Below are 14,580 nucleotides of genomic sequence, written 5' to 3'. Positions count from 1 at the left end.
TCAGTCTCAATAATATGCATAATAATAAGTATAGGAGAAGTCCATTTCTGGGAAGCTACATGGACCCACAATACTTTTGATGAAGGGCAACTAAAAAGAAAAAAGAAGGTTGGATGTTGCAGAAGTCTTTCTAGTCAGAATAGGGTAAATTATGTTATAGTAGCAAATGACCCCAAATCTTAGTAGCCTAAAAAAACAAATGCTCATTTCTTGCTGATTTTTCATCTTTGCCAGCTGGGAGTTCTGCTCTATGTCATCATTGCTTTCACTGCAGGACCCAGGTTGACTGAACAGCCACATTCTGGAACACTGTCAGATAGGCAGGGTGAGGGAGAAGAGAATGTGAAGAAATAAGTCCACTCTTAAAGAGTCTTCACTTTTTTTTTTTTTTTTTTTTAGATTTTGTGTTTATTTAACAGAGAGAAAGAGAGAGAGATCACAAGCAGGCAGAGAGACAGGCAGGCAGAGAGGGGGAAGCAGGCTCCTCGCCAAGCAGAGAGCCCAACATGGGGCTTGATCCCAGGACCCTGAGATCATGACCAAGCCGAAGGCAGAGGCTTTATCCAGTGAGCCACCCAGGTGCCCCAAGAGTCTTCACTTTTGATCAAAGGTCAGAACAAGTCACACAGTCACATGTAACTTCAAAGGATGAGGGGAACTTTAATGCTACTGTGTTCATGGAAGGGGAAAGTTAGACTTTTCATGGGGAGCCTTCATAAGCATTCCTAGGAATAATCAACAAATAGCCATCCTATCTATCCTGAGTGAGAAAGAGAAATGTTCTGAGTTTCAGCACCACCAAAGGACTTAAGGAGGATAATGTTATAAACCTGAAGAATTCCAGGTCTCCCTAAATGAGGAGGAAGATGAATTGCTCTCAGGTATTCACTAAATTCTTATCACGTTCACTGATATTTCCATTGCGTAGTAACAGTTGCATCATAAAGTTTATACCGGGGCAATCAGCTACAATGAAGAAAATACATAGAGCTAGGATTAGATCATAAAAACAACTTTATCTTCAGTTTACAGCTGGGCAAGAAATTCAAGTATCTGGCTGATATTTCCTTAGAATTCATAAGCATTCCATTTATTCCAGAAATAATGGAAGAGACATGATCAGAAAAGAGCAGAGAATAATTTTAAATTTAACTTGAAACAACCACTGATAAAAGATTTAAAAAACTTATTTGGATGCCCTCAGAGTATATTGTCATAGATCCCTTTTTTCCATCCCCAAAATACAACAACAATTTTTGTGAAGCTTTGGCCAAAAGAATTTAAGCTCTGTAATTCTGATTTAAAAATCAATCTTGAAAAATCATTGAGAGGACAAATAAAAGCAAATGAGCAACAGAATGGATGAATATAAAAGAGGAATTCCAAGACGTTGTCCAACAAAGATGTCTGAGGGTGGCCTCTGATGAAAAATGGGAGAGGAAAAAAATCAAGCCTCTATCTATTCTTCCTTTGGAAAATAAGCAATAATGCCAACAAAAGAAAATTTTATATTCCATGTAACTGTTTCTTCTAGTGAAGAGAAATGAGAATCTTAATGACTTTGGGAAAACCCATCACTTGAATGATGTCATATGATTTTATGAAATGGGAAGTGAAATGAAGAGTCTTCTCATGTATACATACCACATTCTGGATCTTATGGAGTTTGATCATCTACTCTAAGATTTCTCTTTAATGATACCTATCCAATTAACTGTAATAGCTTCTCCTAGCCTAGGAAAGATACTCTTTCAATCTTAAGTGCTTAAAAGTGTTTATTTCTTACTTCATTCAGTGAATATATGTTATAGTCCAAATGTGAACAGTTGAGGAGGTAGGGCAGAGTGCTGAACAGTACATACAAAAGTTCATATTCTGAACTCCTTTCTTCTGTAAGCAATGATCTTAGGGTTTTGAACTGGGCTCATGTCCCATCAGTGGGTTCATGACTATGGGGCTGAGACTCATGGAAATTTCCAAAATCAGTATTCAAGGTCAAAGGGAATGTTGTAACTTCAGAGAGCCTTGAAATAGAACAAAGGGGGAAAAAAATCCCAATGTTCTAGGTAGCACGATGTACAGACAGAACAAGGAGTCACAAGAATAACAACAGAAAATGATTGTATCAGGCTAGTAAGGAGACTGGCAAAATTCTAACCTTAACATAATAGCCCATTTAAACCTCACAGCAAAGCTATGAAGGAAGTGATTTTATTATGCCTACATTACAAGTGAAAAAACAGGCACAGAGTTCCAGAAACTAAGTACTTATCCAAGATCGCATCCATCAGCCTAGCTCCAGAGTTTGTGCTCTTAACCACATAATGCCACTGATACAAGTAAAACAGAGCAAACAGATTCATTTCCTATATATAAGGGCTGGATAATATTAGACTTAGATGGATTATCTAAGCTATCAGAATATAAACCAGATTTCCATTTACAGAGCATTGGTGTCAACTTGCCTACACAAGAAGTAAGCCATTTATTTCTGGAGAGACATTTGATCAACCTAGAAGCACTGGAGATTTACAAAAACAAGATCCATATTAAACTAATTCCAGCAACTTTGAGGATGCAAATTTTCCTAGAATAGAGGCCAAATATCATATTTATCTTGATAATACATAGAGTTAAAAGGAATAATGACTATAGAATAAATGAACACATAAATGAATGAACTATGAATGGGCATGGTTTAACTAATTTTTCTTTTTAAAATTCTACTTTTTTAAAGCAATTATTGATGTTCTTTATAAAGAATTTGACATTTTTCAATAAATCAAAATAAATAGTAATTACACAATTCCTAGAAGAATTCAGAACGTCTTAAGAATGCATATCAGAATACACCACACTGCTTGCCTTCTCCAACCCTCTTTGGGATAGGAGAATGTTGCATTCATGCAATGATGATTCATCCAACAGATTCATCAGATGAACCCAATGCTACTAACTGAAAACATATCCCTGTCCACCCTTAATTAATTTCCAAATTTTGCTCTATTTCTGGTGCTCAAGGTCTGGAACCAAAACAAAATAAAACAAAACATACAAATAATCAACAATAACAACAACAACAAAAAATCTCACACACCTAGCAAGAGAAACTTTGGGTTGGGGGCATAGTTAGTGGTATGTATTTATTGAAATGTTCCAATTAACCAAGAGCACAGGCTCCTGCAATCTCAGGCTGTTTTGATAAATAAAATACTGGAAGCTTAATTTATCACAACTTCAGATAAACAATAATTTTCTTAGGATAAGTATGTCTCAAGCATTATATGTTTGTTTGTTCGCTTTGCTTTGCCATATCTGGCAACCCTGTCACCAAGGTTTAAGAAGCAAGGACTCCGGGAACCTGGGTGGCTCCGTGGGTTAAGCCGCTGCCTTCGGCTCAGGTCATGATCTCAGGGTCCTGGGATCGAGTCCCACTTCGAGCTCTCTTCTCAGCAGGGAGCCTGCTTCCCTCTCTCTCTCTGCCTGCCTCTCCATCTACTTGTGATCTCTGTCTGTCAAATAAACAAATAAAATCTTAAAAAAAAAAAAAAAAGAAGCAAGGACTCCACTGGGACAATGCTGCAGTACCAAACATACATGTCAGCCTCTAACTGATTCTGTTATCCTGAGAATAGCCTTGTCCCACTGAATTTCAGTTACTTCATTTGCAAAGGAAAAAGAATTGGGCTGAACGAAAAAATTCTGAGGACCCCTTCCTCTGTATATGTCTAGATTCTAGTAGTCTCTAAGAGAGTCTGTACTACAAAGTATGATGTCATTGTTTCTAAAATGTCCTGTGAGGCAGAGAAATTATGAAGTATTCACTTATTATTATTCCTCCCAAGGGAATAAAAAAAAGACAACAACAGCAAATTAAACAGATGATGAGGGCAGGACAAGGCTGTCTTCCGGAGAGCTCCTAAGAGGTAAGAGAGTATGTCCTGGGATGTCCTCCACTCGAAAGGCTCTTGCTGTTCTCCTTGGGTATTACCATTTGTTCCACCCACAGGGTTCTAAAATTAAGAATGGGCCTCTTTTATGGGGAAAAATGATTTTAATTCATTTATAAGACGCTAAGATATATACAAATGTAAGAAAAATGTTTTTAAAGATACATCTGCATTCATTTAGGGGGTGAAATGCTGAATATAATTGTTACAGCTCGAGTTTTATGGGCTTTTAAATTTTTTTGGTTCTTAAATTTTATTTTTATCATTTGTTATTATTAATAATAGCAGATAACAGCAGGATACAGCTCTGCCACTGTCATTTATCTAACTTAGCAAGATTAATTCATACCTTCTCAGACTTTCCCTAAGAGGTCTGTATGAAAGATTACCCCCAGTGCCTTCATTGCTACATTGTTGCTCAGCATTTCTCCATTCTGACTTGAGTTAAAACAGAAATGCTATGAATTACATGAAATATATGTGTGAACCAGAATGCTAGGAATCATCTCCTGGGCATTAAAAATACAATTCTTCAACATCTACCCACAGTGAGCACCATTTCTTTTCAGAGAAAGATTAAAAACACAAAGCAACTTCTCACAGTGGCAAGGAAATCTAGTCACAACAAGACCACAAACTTGAGGGTACAGGGCTACTTTGGGAGACTCACTGTGTAACACAGGAGAGACTCTGTGGATATTTTGGTGAGAGAAGTACATCATAAGCAAATACAGAGTTAAGTGGAATTTTCCTCTGGGAACTCTACATTTTAATGAAAGAGAGCTCAGTCAAAACATGAATGTGATTTTCTGCAACAAAGGACCCCACAATTGCTATGGCTAATCACAATAGAATAAAAAGTTAGACACAGGAGGTGGACAGGTTCACCTTCTTTTGGCCACCCAGAACTGAAATGTTAAAGCACAGACTCTCCATCCGGCTTGTACATTTAAAGGATTCCAATCCCATCTAATCCTGTAGACTGCCCTGGGTATCTTCCATAAGCCATCGGTCTTGTTCATATTTCCTGAGTCATATACACAGGACAGTGGGCAGGACGAATCAGAAAATGTAATTCTCAATCGGGGTTTTTCAGTCCCGACACTGTTGACATTCGGGTAGAGTAATTCGTGGTTGTGGATGACTGTTCTGTACATCACATCATGCTCAGCAAAACTCCTGACTGCTCTCCAGGAGATGGCAGTAGTACGTCCCCTCCATCCCTAGTGGTGACCCCCCAAAAACATCTCCAGACCTTCTAAATGTCCTCAGGGAGAAGGGAAGGCAAATGCAATCAAATTCATCCAGGAAAGGAGCAACGTCGACTCTCAGGGAGAGAATTAGACTCTGATAAAATAAAGCCCACAAATAAATATATAAAAGGTGTCCATATTTCTTCTCACTATGAATGTATCTTTCTCATAGTGATAAGGAGAACCGTATATAAATTGTACAGTTTACTCAATCACCATAAACATTTAAGGCATACAAAATGTGTTGATTATAAATGTGTTGTCTCTAGATGAACACTTTATTTGAAGGTTGCCTTCCTGATTTTTCACTCTCAATATGGTCATCAGCCCTCAAAATGCCACAATTTTATTTTATTTTATTTTTGTTTTGTTTTGTTTTGTTTTTACTACAACAGATTGCTTTCATTGGTCTATAAATTCCTTCAAGATCTAGCCCCTGCCCACTCCACCAAACCTCCTCTCTTCTTTCTTCCCCACATACATTCTCAAAGTCATCTGTGCTATCACACTGGTCAGTCTCTTAGCCTGGAAGGCACACTTCCTCAACAGACCAGGAGCTCACTGAAAACAGACCCAGTCCTCCTTTAATTTCCAACACCAAGCGAAGGCCCCCCGGGCATAGTGATGTTTGTGATTTTTTTTATAAAGAATGAAATGAATTAAGAATGACTCTAAAGAACTCTTAGATAGCACCTCTACTTTCTCTCCGGAGACAAATCACCTCTAGTTCTTCAGTCAGTTCCTCCTTGTAGCCAAAGCTAGATACAGAGTTGATTCAAAGAGTAAGTGTTCTCCATTTTTTTCTCTGAAAATCTAAAACTCTAGTGATTGGTTAGAAAGTGAAAATGGGCTTCTTGCATATTTATGACCCTAATTAATTTTAGGTGTTCAGAAGAAGGGTCTGTTGTGTCATGAGTCAGAAATAAAAAGTGAAAAGAGAAAGCCGTGCCTGAGACAGATGCTTTCGAACTTTTGTGGAATTAAGTAGTTTGTTTGGGGGTGGGGAGAGTGCAAAGGGAGTAGAGTGATATATAAATCAAAATAATGAGGTGTTCACCTTAAAAACATTAGGTCCAGTCATACAAAAATAAAGTTCCTTCGAAAATAAGCAGGAAAATCATCATGAAAGACTAAATAAAACACTTCAGTAATTCATTACAATAGAATTCTATGGACTTTTTGTTGTTTGTTTGACGGTTTTTGTTTTGTTTTGCTTGTGTTTTTTGCCAAGGCCAGGCTCCCCTCTCAGCCACAGTGTTCCATTTCAAAATCTGAATAATGTACAATGACCTTAGGGACCAGTGAGGACACTGCTTTTCTTTACCAAGAAAAGAAACTGGCAATACAAAGATTCTAGTTTTAGGATTGAATTAAATTTTTTTTCTTTTTTCATGCCACATTAACAATATCTTGGGTGTAAGAAGATGGAAAATGTAGTGTCCTATCAATTCTCTGTAGCTGCGCCAAGAAAATAATCTAAATAAAGTCCAGTGGCAAAGAAAGCATGAATCATAAAGCAAAGCAATGCCAAACTAAGCCATGTTTCATCAGTCACCAAAATTAATCCTGAATTTCATCAACTCACGCAGACAGTGTCCAAAGAAATGTTCTGGGAGGCATGTAGATTAAAATGAAGGACAGAAATAAAACACTAATGTTGCATTTTATTTTCTAAACATGTGTATTTTCCACTGGTATGAAAACAGACCTCTAGCTAAAAGAGTGCTTCACCTAAGAACTCACTACAGAATAATGTAGTGAGGTAGATATCCTTTAATGCAGGAGTTTCAAAACTTTTTCCTTCAAGGATCAGAGAGTAACTAGTTTGGGCTTTGCAGGTATATGGTGTCTGTTGCAACTACTCAACTCTGCTTTTATAATGAGAAGCAACCACAGCCAACATTAACAAACAGGTGCAGCTATATGCCAATAAAACTCCATTTACTGGGATGCCTGGGTGGCTCAGTTGGTTGGGCTGCTGCCTTCAGCTCAGGTTATGATCCCAGAGTCCTGGGATCGAGTCCTGCATCAGGCTCCTTGCTCAGCGAGGAGCCTGCTTCTCTTGTTGCCTCTGCCTGCCACTTTGCCTGCTTGTGTGTACTCTCTCTCACTGACAAATAAATGAATAAATAAAATCTTAAAAAAAAAAAAAAACTCCATTTATAAAAAGAGGCAGCGGGCTCCTTCTGATGGGAGGGCCAGAGGTTGGTGTCCACTGCTTCTTTAATGTATCAACCCACCAAGAACTGAGAGCACTGATAAGAAACAACCTGGAGTTTGCTATTCTTTCCTAATTTCTCAATAGATACATGTTTGCAGTTAATACCTCACAGTCATTAATTTAAAATGGAACCTCTAGTGACTCTGAACTGGCAATTAGTTAAAACAAGGTAAACGTGTAAAATGCCTGCCAGTTAGCTATCTGATCTGCATCAATCCACACGTATTAAGTCAGTGAAAGAGCAGAAATGTAATTTTCCAGAACATGCAACCCTACCGCTCTGCATGCCTCTAATGAGGGAAAGCTAATTATTTTATTATCTTAACATAAACCTCCCCAAATTAAATATTTCCAGGGTTATAAACGGTCTGCCTCTGAGCTTCACGAAAAGCTTAAATCCAGTCATTTCACTTTGGCAGACAACACTCTTGGTCTCCTCAGGGTTCAAATAAAGCTTTGACATCTTTCAGTTTTTTTTTCTTTTCCCATAAAAATAAGGCACTACTGAACTGTTCTCCTTATAGAGAAGAAGGTTCAATACTAATAAATCCTTTTGCCAGAAGGGTTGAGAAATAGTGAAAGAAGCTGGAAGAGCCTTCATTATTCTTTCTTTAAATTCAGCTCTAATTTCATCAGTGTTAACTAATTTCATTTGCACCTATTATACATTTTCATTTCAAATAAATATTAATTAATATGTACCTGTTATACATTTTCATTTTTACCTCTTTCATAAACAAAAACATATATTTATATATTCCCCTTACAAAAGGGGATTGATTCAGTCATTTGATTATTGACCCTTTCTTAGTTCTCTTCTCCTCCAAGCTAAATAAATCAACTATTTTTATTCTTCTTTCCAAAATCTATGTTGCTGGATCTACCAATATTTGTCATGACAAACCCATTCGGGTATAAATTTTCTTTCAATTTATTTAATTCCATGGAATTAAATTTTAGGATAAGAGAGCAAAAGGGTGAATAACCAAGTTTGGCTCCTATACCATCTGTTGTTGAACCCTTAAAAGCCTAGTGTTACCAGATTTCTTTATCCCTTTGTTCCATGGGCAACAAAAAGCCACACTTCTTTTAAGCCAAGTACAATTAAGTCATAAATATCTGTTGCATGATCATCGCAGTTCATTCTTTCCTATGTTTCTTCAAGCCAATTTTTAGTTTTCATTACTTGTTTCTGATGAGATACACTCATATATAAATGTTTTTATTTCCCCCAAAAGTACAATACTTCTCAGTCCTGCTCTCTTTCTTCTTTCTCTCATGCTGTTTTGTTTTTTTTTTTTTTTCCCACAATATCCAGTGCAATTCCATGGTCAATTACTACCCATATTTCCTATTCTTAATTGAAGTTTGAAGGCTTCAGTTGCCTAAAATAAATGAGTTCTCCTGGAACACTGGAGGCAGAGGATAGACCAATGATTGCTCTCTGCAAGAGTGCCTGCCATCACAATAGGCTGAAGTCAAAGAAGGGATGTGTTTCCCCCAGATTTGATTGTTCCTTCTGGGAGGAAATTGACACACATGAGAATTACCAATTCCTTTAGCATATCTTAAAGAGAAGCTCATGGAAAAGTCACAGAGCCCCACAACCTCCCAGATAAGCCTATATGAAGACATTCCATGCCTTACTCAAATCCTCACAATTATTATGTACCCTTATATGAAGTCCTTAAGAATTACTTATGGAAGGAAGGAAGAAAAGAATTATTTACATTATTTATATGGTAACAGTGCTCTTAGTACAACTGACCTGCTGTATGATTTTCTTATCAGTTGTTTTGAAGTTTAAAATCCATGAGTAGCCATTTGGAATTTTTTTTTTTAAATTGGAAAAAAGCGCTGTGATAGTCTACTGGTCACATTAACTAGATGAGTAAGAGTATTAGATTTCATGAGGGATATAAGTGAATATTATTCTTTTAGGATTTTCTCAATATACTGTATTTTTACTTCTAAGTCCTTGAATTAAGTTTCCAAGCACCCAAATACCATATCTGAATTTTTTTGTTTCTATGTTTGTTGCTTTTTTTTTTTTTTTTCTGTCAGAAGACTCTAAGAATATATGAAGGGGTGGGCACCCAGGAAATGTTTGGGACTGTAATTTGACTGTAATTTGCTTAGAGGTTTAGGAACAGTCAAAAGAGTGCATGTGTTTTCTGAATGACTGAAAATAGATGTCTTAGAATCCGGGCTCAGTTCTTCTCAAAATGTCTATCTCATCATGCTGTCTAGGTAAACAGGCTACAGAGAAAACCAATAGCAGTCAGTATAGTGCAGAGTATTAAAAACTAAAAGGAAAAAAGTTTTGAAAAAGTTTTTTAAAAAGAAGAAAAACTAAAGGAAATTTGGTTTCCAGTTTTCTGAAATTCAAAGGCCTTATCAGAATTCATAAGACAATGTAACTTCCTAGTCTGCAAAGCTCACGTTCCTAGAGGCCCAGGGGGACTCAGCTTTTGAAGCTGCTGCCTACTCCTCTTGACAAGCTCAGTCTGCACTTTAACCGGAAAAAAGAAAAGTAAAGGAGAGAGAGAATTATTCTTTAAATGCTCAGGAAAAGGAAGAGACATTTGCTTTATCATTAGGAATCCATCTTCCCCGCTGCAGGTAGGAATATTTAGCATTTGGTCGGACAAGCCCCTGAAGAAGATCCATGGAGGATGAGAAAGATACCCTGGGAAGAAAATGAAAATTATCAAGTTCACAGAAGCATCGAATGGTAGTTGCCAGGGGCTGGAGGGAAGGGAAAATAGAGAGATGATGGTCAAAGGATACAAAGTTTCAGTTACACAGGATAAATAATTTCTGGAGATCTACTGCACAATGCAGTGCCTACAGATAATAATAATGTGTTGTATACTTAAAATTTGCAAAATGGGTTGATCTTATAGTAGGTGTTCCTATACACACACACACATACACACACACACACACAAATGATAATAAAGTGGAAACTTTGGGAGGTGATGAATATGCTTACGGTATTGATGGTAGGGATGGTTGCATCACAGGTATATAGATGATCCCAAATTCATGGAGCTGTATACACTAAATACCTTTTTGTTTGTTTGTTTGTTTACATTTCAGTGATACCTCAATAAAGTGGTTAAAAAACTTTTGGCTGGTCATGGAAATGATACTCAAACCTTGGTTGTACTTTCCTGAGGGAAATTTTGCCTCTACAGCAGAGAGAGCAGAAAATGTAGTAACACTGAATTTTCTGTAGGTAATGAGAGTTCAGAAAATTCAGGGACCAAAATTGATTTTTAGAAATTATCCTTAATGGTCAAAATAATTAAGCCAGTTTTTCATGAAGGTCAATATCACATTTAAGGATATAAGGCTGGGGCTCCTGGGTGGCTCAGTTGGTTAAGGAACCTTAGGTCATGATCCCAGAGTTCTGGGATCGAGTCCCTCAGTGGGCTCCCAGCTCCATGGGGAGTCTGCTCTCTGAACTTCTCCCCTCTGTCTGTCTCTCAAAAAAATAAATAAAATCTTTTTTTTTTTAATAAAATCTTTTTTTAAAAAAAGAATATCCTGGTGTTTAAAAATTTGGAAAAAATGAGATTATTTCCACCAAACCTGGTAAAAGTAAAAATGTAGTCAAACAGGATTTAACATCATGGAAAAATCAACCAATCTTTACAGAGCAGCCCAACATCTGGAATAAGCACTGAAGGAGGATGGGCATGAAGAAAGGGGTTAGAAATATTGGGATCATAATAAATAATGATAGGACATGGTTCTTATTCATTAAGGGTTTGCATTAAATACAGCACCGGAAAACAACACCTCTGTATTGAAAAATAATAACTACAGGGGAGGGAAATAACTTTAACTGACAACCATATGTTGAACACTGCATTGGGTATTTGATACATATTATCACCTTTTGTTATCCATCCTGTGAGGGGACAAAATATTCCATTTTAACAATAGCTAAAGTGACAGAGTTATTTATGTTTTGCAAATATGTTTCACGGATGCCTTAAGTGTAGACTGAGTATTAAAAAACCTTTAAAAGACAAGAGACTGAACCTTGGACTACCCATATTTGTGTGTATGTGATGTGTATGTGTGTGTTTATGCATGTATGTATACATATACATAAATTCTGTGAAATGTGCTTCTGTCAGTCTTTTTAGTCACCAAGGTTTTATGTGGGGTTTACAACATCCTTTTGGTATTTTCCAACTTCTGTTGTGAAGGCTGTAGCGTGATGCTTACAGTGCAAGTAGCCTTGTAGTCTGAAATCCCAGCTTGACTACACGGGAACTACATGTCCTTGAGCAAGTTACATAAGCTGCTTTTAGTGTTCTTAACTATAAATGAGAGCTAATGATATCTACTCCACAAGATTTGTGAAGATTAACTATTTAAGCCTGAGCACAGTGACTAGTGTATACAAAAGCACTCAATAAGAGTTTGGTGTTAATTTTATCTGTTTGCTGCTCTGTCTCCAACACTTTGAATTGTAATCATCACAGAGTACACAATCAATAAATACTGGTTGATTGACTGCTCAGATGTGTTACTCATTCCCATTTTTTTTCCTCCTTAAGGATAAACCTCCTCCACGCCAGACAGTGTAAAATGTATGGAAGGCTTAGCCTATGTCCAAATTGACCTGCTTTGTGTGAGGAGGGGCTGGACCTTCACTCTGGCATGAGAAAATGAGAATCAAACACATGGGAAGAAAGGCTAGAGAGCCTCTCTGTTGAATGAATACAGCAGGCTTCTCTAGCAATGTGCTCTCATTCAAAGAACCCAGATTCCATTAACTTGAGGTCAGCTACTCTCATTGTACCTCTTGTTTGTCTTCCCTCCCCAGACATTTATTTCCCTGACACTGCAGGGATGCGTTGAGCAAACAAAGGAGAAACAGAGCTGTAACTAACTACTCCCACTGAGCCAACAGGACCCCAGTGTGAAATGAGACCGCTCAAGTTATTATTTTCCTTGCTTAAAGGAAACCCATGGGCCTGGGTGAAAGAAGAGAACAGGGAGAGAAAAGGCCGTGAGTGTGAGAACATGAACTAAGCCCAGGTCCAGAATCAATAATCCTCCCTCTTTTTATAGAGATATGAGCTACTTTCATCTGTTCTATTTCAAGAGCTACATGCCATTGCCAAGGATCCTATTAAAATGTCATCACGTCTACTGCAGGCAAAGCTAATATTTATTGAGAAATTCCCATGGGCCAGTGTTTGTGTATATCACTTTACATACATTGCCACATCCAATCCTCCTAATGGCCCTTGGAAGTGATAAAACCCCAGTTTTCAGATGAGGACACTGAGGCTTGGAAACCTAACCACCAGCTGGAAAACTATGCTAGTGTTGCACCAAGGCTGTCTGACTCCAGAAAGCTTGTATCTTTATCTTAAAACTTGTAGCCATACAAGAATTTTTTGATTTGTTAATTACTTCTTGAAATGAGCAAATCTCCAGAGCATCTGACCATCTTTCTTGTTGCATGGAGTTTTTGTTCATGGTCATATTTATTGAGAAGGGGCATTCATCTATACTTAATCAACCTATGTTCTATTCATTGACAGATGCTTTCTTGAGTGCCTTTTAGGTACTTGTTTAAGCCTATGTGGCTTTTTAAATGACTTTGGCATTAAATAAATACATGAAAAGTTTACTGTAGACGTTCCATTCATTAAAGCGGTAGTGTACAGTACACAAATCTGTTGTCACAGGCATTCATTCATTTAGTTCTCAAACCGAAGCCCTAGGGTAAATTGGTTTTCTCCTACCATTCTCCAGCTGAGAATTAGTGATGCACAAAGCTTGTCAATAGCAAAGCCAGAACCCAAATCCTTTGCTCTTCTGACTCCAAGCCCAGTGCCTTCCCCTCTGAATCACAGCTATCTGCTATGATGACATTGCCCTGGGAATCAATCCAGTATGAACCATCCCCTCCATCAGATGCTCCCTATCAGCAGATGAGCAAAGTATAGCGGCTGGGTTGGTGCTTCATTGTAACTAAATATTCATCAAAAGTGTGCACATTAACAGCCACACACAATAATTAAACCCAAATTAATTTCCTCAGTTAATACATGCCACAGAATTAAATTAAACCTCAACAGAAAACAGGGCAGACTGTAACTATTAATCCTCTCATAAGCAACAATAATTATTTTTGCCAACATTTATTTCATTTGCATATATGATGTTACATTGCAAATTTTCACATATAAGTAACAATTCTCTCTGCTTTGTCAGATTGAGAATTAAGCGATATATTAGTTCACATAATCTGTCAGCAAAAAATTTCCACAGATCCAGTTCAGGAGCAAACTGTTAACATTTGGAGCAGCTGAGTTCATTAATGTTAGTGCTATAATTCACAGGGGACCCATGGATTGCAAATATGTGTGTGGTATAACATACACCCCATTCATCACTGAAGAATAATTTATGATATATAAAAATGCCTATAAGTTGCATATGAAATACTTCAAAAATTAATATAGCTATCATTTTATATAATTATTATGGAGATCAATCATGGTTTTCTCTCATTGGAAAATTATGTTTGTAAACTTCACTGATTTTTTTCAGAATTTTTCAGTAAATTCTTACTGGAGATGTCTTATGTAAGCAGAGCTATTGGCCATGGGAATATAACAGTGCAAAAATAGCCACAGCGCCTTTCCTCAAAAATCTTGCTTTTAGTGGGAGACAGACATAGCTATGGATAGATACTAAATAGTTCATGCTAAAGTAGATAATGTCCACTTCAGGAAACAAGAAGTGCCTGAGAAAGCAATATGAATCGGTTATTGGTGAGATTGTGAAACTCTGAACAAGTCATTTCACCTGTCTAAACTTTAGTTTCCTCATCTGTAAAAGCAGGCATGAGGTGTAGATAAATATATATACATATGTATATGTATATATATTTATATATATATATGATGATTATATCTTCTGCATTCAGTGCAAGTTCTCTATTTATCAAGCATTGTATTAAATACTTTGCATGTTTTCCCTCCTTGATCAATCCTATAAGGTGAAATTAACATTATCACTAGTGTCATCTTATAGGGTTAGAGAGGTTAACTATGATCACACAGCCGGTAGGGGTATGGCAGGATTTGAATTTGGTTAAGAGGAGTTTAGAAGTACA

This window comes from Mustela nigripes, chromosome 2 (genome assembly GCF_022355385.1).
Source record: "Mustela nigripes isolate SB6536 chromosome 2, MUSNIG.SB6536, whole genome shotgun sequence".
Classification (NCBI taxonomy): Eukaryota; Metazoa; Chordata; class Mammalia; order Carnivora; family Mustelidae; genus Mustela; species Mustela nigripes.
Note: the sequence above shows the minus strand (reverse complement) of the source record.